At 34.6% G+C, this 9,078-nt stretch overlaps 1 protein-coding gene across 7 annotated transcripts in view; it reads right to left on the reverse strand.

Moving 5' to 3' along the window:
- Positions 1–8,932: 8,932 nt before the first annotated feature.
- Positions 8,933–9,078, reverse strand: part of CPEB2 (cytoplasmic polyadenylation element binding protein 2) — a 66,195-nt gene continuing 66,049 nt past the window's right edge. For all 7 annotated transcript variants that reach the window (XM_050791649.1, XM_050791647.1, XM_050791648.1 and 4 more), the window contains one exon: positions 8,933–9,078. This exon is cut by the window's right edge and continues 3,857 nt beyond it. The gene's annotated coding sequence lies outside the window, so the exon portion shown is untranslated.

Raw genomic sequence — 9,078 nt, forward strand, 5'->3', positions numbered from 1 at the left:
GTGCATTATACTCCATTCTACAATAGTGGGAGTCTTAATAAATCTCATATCCAAAAAAGTGCCAACATGGTGAAACGTTGTCTCTACTAAAAATACAAAAATTAGCTAAGCACGGTGGTGCACGTCTGTAATCCCAGCTACTTGGGAGGCTGAGGCAGGAGAATTGCTTGAGCCTGGGAGGTAGAGTTTGCAGTGAGCCAAGATCGGCACTTTAGCCTAGGTGACAGAGTGAGTTAGACACTGTCTCTAAAAAAATATTTAAAAAATCCAAAAAATGCATTATAGAAGTAATCATTTCGATGGGAAGAAGAAATAAGGTACTGAAGGTTTTCAGACTTCCAATAACAAAGTTGTTTTTCCCCTGTAGGAATTTTATTAATGAGTATTTTTTAACTAAAAACATATAGCTATAAAAATGAAACATAAGAAACCTGGCATTTGTTTCCATCTAGCTTTTTTTCTCAAAAACAATCTCATTCCTTTTTCTATTACTACTAGCTGTTCTTATACATTCTTACCATCTGTTTTTATCTACTTAGCAATTGTCTATCAAAATTTCTGCTATGGGTGAGGCACTGCTCTACATGTTGGGGCTGTCATAGTCACTAAGAAGGGTAAGAATTCTGACTTCAAGAATCTTTCAATCTTCCATTCTAGTGGGAGGGACAGACATGATACACGTAAGCAACCAAATCAATACAATAATTATGGATTGTGATATGTGATAAAGGAACTAGATACGACACCGAGAGGGAAGTTAACAGGAAGGACTCCCTTCAGAATGCATGGACAGGAAAGGCCTCATGAAATCTGAGATCTGAAGACAGAGAAGACCTGGGGGAAGAGCATTCCAAGCAGAGGGAACAGCGAATGCAAAGTCCTTGAGGAGGAAAGAGTTTGCTGTGGTCTTGGAAAGGTCAGAGACACCCAAACAAAACAACTGTGCTGCGTGTGAAGCAGCATTTTTCTTCACCACTAAACTGCTCAATGGTTCGTTTTAATCAATAGCAGATTACGTAACGCAAAATAAGTCTCCTAATTAATATACTGCATTGTGTCTAATTCAGATCATGAAAAGTCACTCTGTAGGAGAAATGCCTGCACCACTTTGAGTAACGACATCATTGCGAGCCACCAAAATTTTAGTTTCTCAGGCAGCATGATGACATTTCAAAAAGTGCACTGGAGTGGCTTCTTATGGTCTCGGGGGAGGGCAAGCACTGGACAAAAACTCTGGGGCTCCCATTTTGGCTCATCCACCAAAGAGCCTTGGAACTTCAAACCAGTCATTCTCCCTTCTTAGAACTCAGTTTCCTTCTCATCTGAAATAATTGATAAAGTCACTTTAAATAAGTAAGGGCTATGGTTTATTTCCTGTAGAATGGTTAATGATTTACATGTCATCATCAGTATAATTTGAAAAAGGGGGAAAAAAAGAAAGAGAAAGGAAGAAATAAAAAGAGGAGAAAAACTAAAGAAAAAAAAGAAAGAGGAAGAAAAACAATGAAGATCTTGCATATGAGTAAGAAAATGCTTAATAAATGGCATATAGTAATCATAACTTTTTAAAAACAGAAGTTTCTATGTCAAATATATGGCAGGGCTACCTGTTTAGTTGCTGGTTCCATCCCTGTCCCACAATTCCTAGTGCTGAAAGCCTGTAATCTGAACCTGACTCCTCTGATGGCAATAATAATTCTCAATTCAGCCAAAGAACACCAAATGTAATTATTGAATTCTAAAGATGGTCTCCCAAGAGTTCCCATTTCTTATTTTTCAATTGAGCACTGATCTAGGTACTGCTATGAGGAAATTTTGCAGCTGTAATTAAAGCTACATGTCAGTTGACCCTATAATACGGAGATTATCCAGTGGGCTGACTCAATCAACTGAGCCCTTTAAAAGCAAAATTTTTGCTGGCTGGTTGCAGAACAGAAAGTTTCCAAACTTGAGAAAAATTCAACACGTTTTTTGCTGGCTTTGAAGAAAGAGGAAACAACGTTAGCAGGAATATGGTCAGTCCTAGGAGATGAGAGTGACCCCTTGCCACTAGACAGCAAAGTAACAGACATCTCAAAAGCACAAATGCAAGAAACAGTATTCTGCTAAATTTGAATGTTCTTGCAAGTAGTTTATTTCCCACAGGCTTCAGGCAAGAGTCCAATCCAGCCATCACCTTGATTTTGGCCATGTGACAAACTTAGCAGAGAACCCTGTAATATTCCCCCAGACCTCTGACCTACACAATTGTGAGCTAGTAAATGGATTTTAAGTTACTAAATTTGTGGTAGTTTGTTACATAGCAATAGAAAATGAATACATCAAATATTTGAAGAAAACAGTATGAAAGACACCAAACTCAACTAACATCCAAAGAAACAGTTAATACAACAAGTAGAATGTTTTTCTTTAAAAAAAAAAAACTATAATTTCTCCAGCAATTTAAAAAATTGTGTTAAGAACATTTAACATATCTATCTTCTTGACAAATTTTTAAGTGTACAATGCAATATTGTTCAATACAGTCATATTGCACAACGGATTTCTAGAACTTACTTATTCACCTTGCATAACTAAAACTTTATACCCACTGCACAGGCAACTCCCCATTTTCCCCTTTCCCCAAACTCTGGAGACCACCCTTCTACTCTTCGCTACTATGACTACTTTTGCAAATTCATATAAATATTTGTTCTTTTGTGACTGACTTATTTCATGCAGCACGGTGTCCTCAAGATTCATCATGTTGTCGCATTTGGCAGGATTTCCTTCTTTTTTGAGGCTGAATAACATTCCATTGTATATACATACCGCATTTTGTTTGTAGAGTCTTTGACTTTGGTATCGGGGTAATACTGGCCTCATAAAATAAGTTTGGAAGCTTCTCTTCCTCTTCAATTTTTTGGAAACGTTTAAGAAGGATTGGCATTAATTTTTTAATAATTGAATAATAATTTTTATTATCATGTCTTCTCATTCCTAGGAATTTAACTGATAAAAATCAGAACAGAATCTGAAATATAGTCGCACTACAAAATTGGTTAGATTTCTCTCGGGATACCACCACATGTGCTCATAAGTGGGATTTAAATGAGGAGAAAAAAGACACATAGAGGGGAACAACATACACTGGTGCCCTTTGGAGGGTGGAGGATGGGAGGAGGAAGAGGATCAGGAAAAACAACAAATGGGTACTAGGCTTAATATGTGGGTGATGAAATCATCTGTAAAACAAACCACCATGACGCAAGTTTACCTGTGTAACAAACCTGTACTTGTATCCTTGAACTTAAAATTAAAGTTACAATAAAAGGGTCAAAAATTATAAAAAGAATTGCATACTCCTAAGTCATCTATTTATTTAAAAGTGTTTGGTGTAACTCACCAGTGAAGCCATCTTATTCAATTTCCTTACTAATTATAGATCTGTTCAGGTTTTTAATTTCTTCATAATCCGATTTTAGTAAGTTGTATGTTTCTAGTAATTTATCTATTTATTCTAGCTTATACAATTTGTTGGGTATAGGTGTTCATAGTAGCCTCTTACGATCCTTTCTATTTCTATGGCATTAGGTAAAATGTTTCCTCTTTCATTTCTGATTTTTTTTGAGTCTTCTCTCTTTCTCTCTTTTTTTTTTCTTTCAATTCTAGGTATGGGTTTGTCAATTTTGTTGATCTTTTTCAAAATTACTCTTAGTTTTATTGTTTTTTTAAAATTGTTTTTCTGTTTTCTATTGTGTTCATTTCTGCTTTAATCTTTGTTATTTCTTTCTTTTTCTAACTTTGGGTTTAGATTGTTCTTTTTCTGCTTTCTTGAGGTACAAAGTTATGCTGTTTATTTGAGATCTTTCTTATTTCAAGGTAGTTGCTTATTGCTATATCATTTCCTCTTACTACTTTTGTTACATCCCACAGGACTTGGTATGTTGTGTTTCCATTTTCAGTTTTCTCAAGATATTCTCAAATTTCCCTTCTGATTTTTTCTTTGATTCACTGGCTGTTCAGGAGTGTATTGTTTAATTTACATATTTGTGAATTTTCCAGTTTTCTTTAGTTATTGATTTCTAGTTTCATTTCATTGTGGTCAGAAAAAAAATATTTAGCATGAGATCGGTCTTCTTAAATTTGTTAAGATTTATCGTGTGACCTAACATGTAATTAATTCAGCACTTGAAAAAAAATGTAATTATTCTGCTATTTGGTGAAATATTCCGTATATGTCTCCTGGGTTCATTTGGTTTATAATTGTTTATGTCCTCTGTTTCCTCATTGACTTTCCATATGGAACTTCTATTCATTGTTAAATGTTAGGTATTAAGTATCATACTATTGCTATTTCTCCTTTAGTTCTGTCAATGTTTGCTTCATATATTTAGATAATTCTAATGTTGGATGAATATATATTTAAAATTGTTACATTTTCCATAAGAATTGATTCTTTTATCCTTATATAATGACATTTTGTGTCTTTTGTGAGAGCTTTGTCTCATAGTCTATTTTGTCTGGCTTAAGTATAGGCATCCTACTCTCTTTTGGTTATAATTTGCATGGAACGTTTTTCCATCTCTTCACTTTTAGCTTATATATATTCTTAAGTCTAATGTCAGTCTCCTGTAAACAGCAGATAAGATCCTATATTTTATTAGTTTTATTTTTATCTATGTAGCCATTTATAATTCGAGAATTTAATTCATTTATATTTAAAGTGATTGTTTATAGAGAAGAACTTACTATTGCCATTTTCTAGTTTTCTGTCTTTTGGTTCTTATGTTCTTTTCCTTTCTTGCTGGTTTCTTTTGTTGATTATTTTTGTATTGATATGTTTTGATTCTTTTTTACTTACTTTTTAAAAAATTTACTTTTTACTTTCTTTTGTGCATATTTTATAGGTATTTTCTTTGTGGTTACATGGGGCTTACATACAACATCTTATAGTTATAATAGTCTATTTCAGGCTAGTATCAACTTAACTCCATACAGAAACTCTACACTGTTACTTTTCTTCTCCCCACACTTTGTTCTTGATGTCACAATTTATATCTTTTAAAATTGTTTATTCATTAACATATTTTATAGTTGTATTTGTACTATTTTTGCCTTTTTAACCTCTAAACAAATTAAAACTTATTTACCCATCGCATTACATGTTATGGTATTTTCAATCTGTATATATATTTACCCTTACCACGAAGTTATATGCTTTCATATGCTTTTGAATGGATGTTAAGCATCCTTCCTCTTCAACTTGAAGAATTCTCTTTAGCATTTTCTGTAAGGCACATCTATTGGTGAAGAATTCCTTCAGGTTTTGTTTGTCTGGGAAAGTCTTTATTATGTCTTCATTTCTGAAGAACAGGTTTTGCTAGTTACAGTATTCTTGGATGACAGTTTCATTCTCAGCACTTTTCATATATCATCTCACTGCCTTCTAGCCTGTAAGATTTCTGCTAAGAAATCTGCCAATGCTGTTATGTATATTTCCTTAGATATAATGAGTTTTCTCTTGCTACTTTCAAAATTCTCTTTGACTTTTAAAAATGTGTATTCTTTTGCTATTTGGTGGAATATTCTGTATATGTCTCTTGGGTTCATTTCATCTATGATTGCTTATGTCCTCTGTTTCCTCATTGATTTTCCATATGGAACTTCTATTCACTGTTAAATATTAGGTATTAAAGCATCCTACTATTGCTATTTCTCCCTTAGTTCTGTCAATGTTTGCTTCATATATTTAGATAATTCTAATGTTGGATGAATATATACTTAAAATTGTTACATTTTCCTTAATAATTGATTCTTTTATCCTTACATAATGACCTTTTGTGTCTTTTGTGACAGCTTTGTCTCAAAGTCTATTTTGTCTGGCATAAATATAGGCACACAGCCCAACTCTTTCCCTGCACCCCAGAAGAAGCTGAGAGCTGCTATTGTTTTTTTTGCCCCTAAATATGTTTCTATTCCAGTCTGTTAAATGCAGGAAGCGAAAGCCAATGTGATGCTTCTAGAAGGCAGGAGAGGGATGGGAAAAAGCTGATATTTATCAAGTGCATCTATGTGCCAGACAGAACACTGGGTGCTTTACATACATAATCCCTAATCTGCATAGCAATTCTGTATATTAGGTATCACTGATGCCCAGTACGCTTAATAGACCTTCTCAAGATTTTCTAGCACCTATAGGGCAAGGATAGAATAGACATTCCTTTTTCTAACTGTATATGCAGCCCCCGGTTCACTATCTTTCCACTATATGGGTCTGCCCCTTTTCTGATTTTATAATTTTCTAACATATCTTCTCCAAGTTTTTCCCTTTCTAGACATTATTTTCCCTCAACGGTCAAAAGCAGCCGTGCTTCTCTTACAAGAACATTAGAGTATGGTGATGGGAACAGTCAGGCAGGGCAGTGTAGTATGGCATAGTCCAATAGTATGGCATAGTCCAATGGCTCCTGCCCCTGCCTGTACAGCAGAATCACCTGGGGAACATGTTAAAAATATATTCATCTGGGCCTCACTCAAAGCCTACTGAATAAAAATATCTGTGCCTGGAACTTCGGGAATATATATTTTAAGAAACCATCAGCATAGATTTGAGAACCATTGGTGTAGTCAGAACTAGGTTTGGATCTTGGCCCTGCCCTTACTTACTTTCCATTTTTCCATCTTGTGTTATATGCCAACTGTCAAGCTAGACTAGGTCATGCTGCAGCAATATATTAGCCCTGAAATCTCATTGTCTTACCACAACAAAGGATTATTTATCACTCTTACTTCACTGCTGGCTTACTGGCCTTAGCATACAGTTTATTTCTGTATTTGTTTTGTATTTAAACAATATATAGAAAAATCTAGATTTGCACACAAATAGTTTAGCATACTGACTTAAGATGCTCACAAGAAAAGCAGCAGAAAAACTGGATGGAAGGTTGTATCACTAACAATATCTACTCAATTGATGGGATTCCTTAGTTGGGAAGTACTCAGTTTAGAGGTAACTGAACAGGTAGGTTCACTATTTGGTAGAAAATACTTTTCAAATGGCAGTAAAGTTGGGGGTTAAAATAACAGTATTGTATATGTTCAAAAGTGTCATTAAAAAAATCTCAGTTGTCTGTTGTACTTAAAGTTTGAGATCATACAGACATATTTTCTATATATTAGGGAAGGCTAACTTTAACAATTATTGTTGAAGTTTTATCAATAGTTATAAAGACATAATTTTGTGATTTGCAGTAGAGCTTATTCTAATACACAGCATCACTACTTATCATATGACTATCTGTGTCTTGATAGTATCACCACATACTTGCCATTTGTCATGTGAGGCCCAAGTACTAACGTAGTGTATTTTCTTCTTCAAGAGGAGAAAATGGTAGATCCAGGCTCCAGTGAGTGTGGGGTAGAGAGAAAGCTAATTGAAATTAAGCTTCCTAGATATGGCAGGGAAGTTGGGTCTTGAAAAGTTCCATAATCTGCAGTTAGATCTCTAACCTCATTATCTGCCATGCCGGGCTTTGGAATTTACACTCTAGAGACATACCCTACAGGTTGTTTTGAGCTTTGTTCAAACTCTTTCTTCTCCCTAAAATCTCTTATCACTTTTTTCTTTTGGTTAAGTAACACATATTCTTCATGCCTAATCTCAGTTTTTATTTCTTCCAGGAAATGTTCTTTATTCCCTTGTTCTTTAAATTACTTACCTTATTTTCTGTGTTCTTGTGGCCTATTGCACACATCTCCCTTATTTTAACATGTCATTGAAATTCAGAGTACTCCTAGAATTTACAATAAACACCTTGTCTTATTCTTTACATCTCCATATACTTACTTTTACATATATATATGCATTAAGTACATTCACATTGCTGCACAACCATCACCACCATCCATCTCCAGAACTTTTTTCATCTCAACATGAAATTCTATGTGCACAAGAAAATGATCTTTATGTTAGTAGCAAGGGAAGTAAGACAATGTGAAATTCCTGTTGTCTTAGATAGGCCAGAATGTGGAGGAGACTCTTTAGTTTTATTATGAAAGAGGACTTTGTTGAGGAAAGAGAAAACAGATTCCAAATAGAAAAGTGGCAGCATATGCTGAACAAGATACAGACATGTAGAGATGCAGCATGATTTGCTTGGAGTACATGGGTGACAGTGACAGAACATGAAGGGCATGCAATGGCAAGATTAGCCCAGTTAAGAAGTTTCTATGGTGTCTTGTAGAAAATGAGGAAATACTACGTTTTACCCTCTGAGATACCTATGTCCTTATAGGTAAAACAAAACATTTGGTTATGATCAGTGATCTTTCATTTTCTAAAAATGCAATGGAATCCTTTCTTCCTTCTGCCCAGTGACTGCATACCAATTTTTAGGTAGAACTTCAGCTTTGTTAAAGTTAAAAGTAGAGCTGTTCTAGTTATAATTAGGATGAGGAACCTAGATTCCACGCTGCTTATTCTATGCTTCTTTTCCTTCTCCCTCCTTTGTCAAAGTAGACACTGAAAAACACACACAGGCAGTGCAAAGAACAAGTAAAACAATACAAGTGATTCCCAACTAGAGGATATCCGAAAAAGTATCGTGAAAATTGTGCATTTAGCAATATGATGAACATTTCCTCATTTTTTGAATGCAGCATCATCTTAGATATGGTAATATTAACTATAAGTGATGACAGTAACACAGAAATTTCCATGATATATGGCGGGTGAGGGTAGGAGAAGAACTGACACAAGAGGGCTCAGGGCTGAAATACTGAGAGATACTAGACAACATGGTCTCCAAGGCTTCTCCCCTATCCTTGTACTGAAATGTAGTTTGGCCTGGGCTTCATAATATATTTATGTCACTAAGCTCTCTAAAAAGATCTTACTGGTGTTTCTGAATATTTTAACTGATTTGAACTGAAGAATAAGATTCCACAACTATGCCAATAACTTAATAGTTTATTAGTCAGTCAACAATATTACAAATATTTAAAAATTACTTAATATAAATAGTTGGCAGCAAACTATTCCATTACAGAGTTAAATTACCAGTACAACAGACAGACTGGAGATTTAGACACCTGGAA

This window comes from Macaca thibetana, chromosome 5 (assembly GCF_024542745.1).
Source record: "Macaca thibetana thibetana isolate TM-01 chromosome 5, ASM2454274v1, whole genome shotgun sequence".
Lineage (NCBI taxonomy): Eukaryota > Metazoa > Chordata > Mammalia > Primates > Cercopithecidae > Macaca > Macaca thibetana.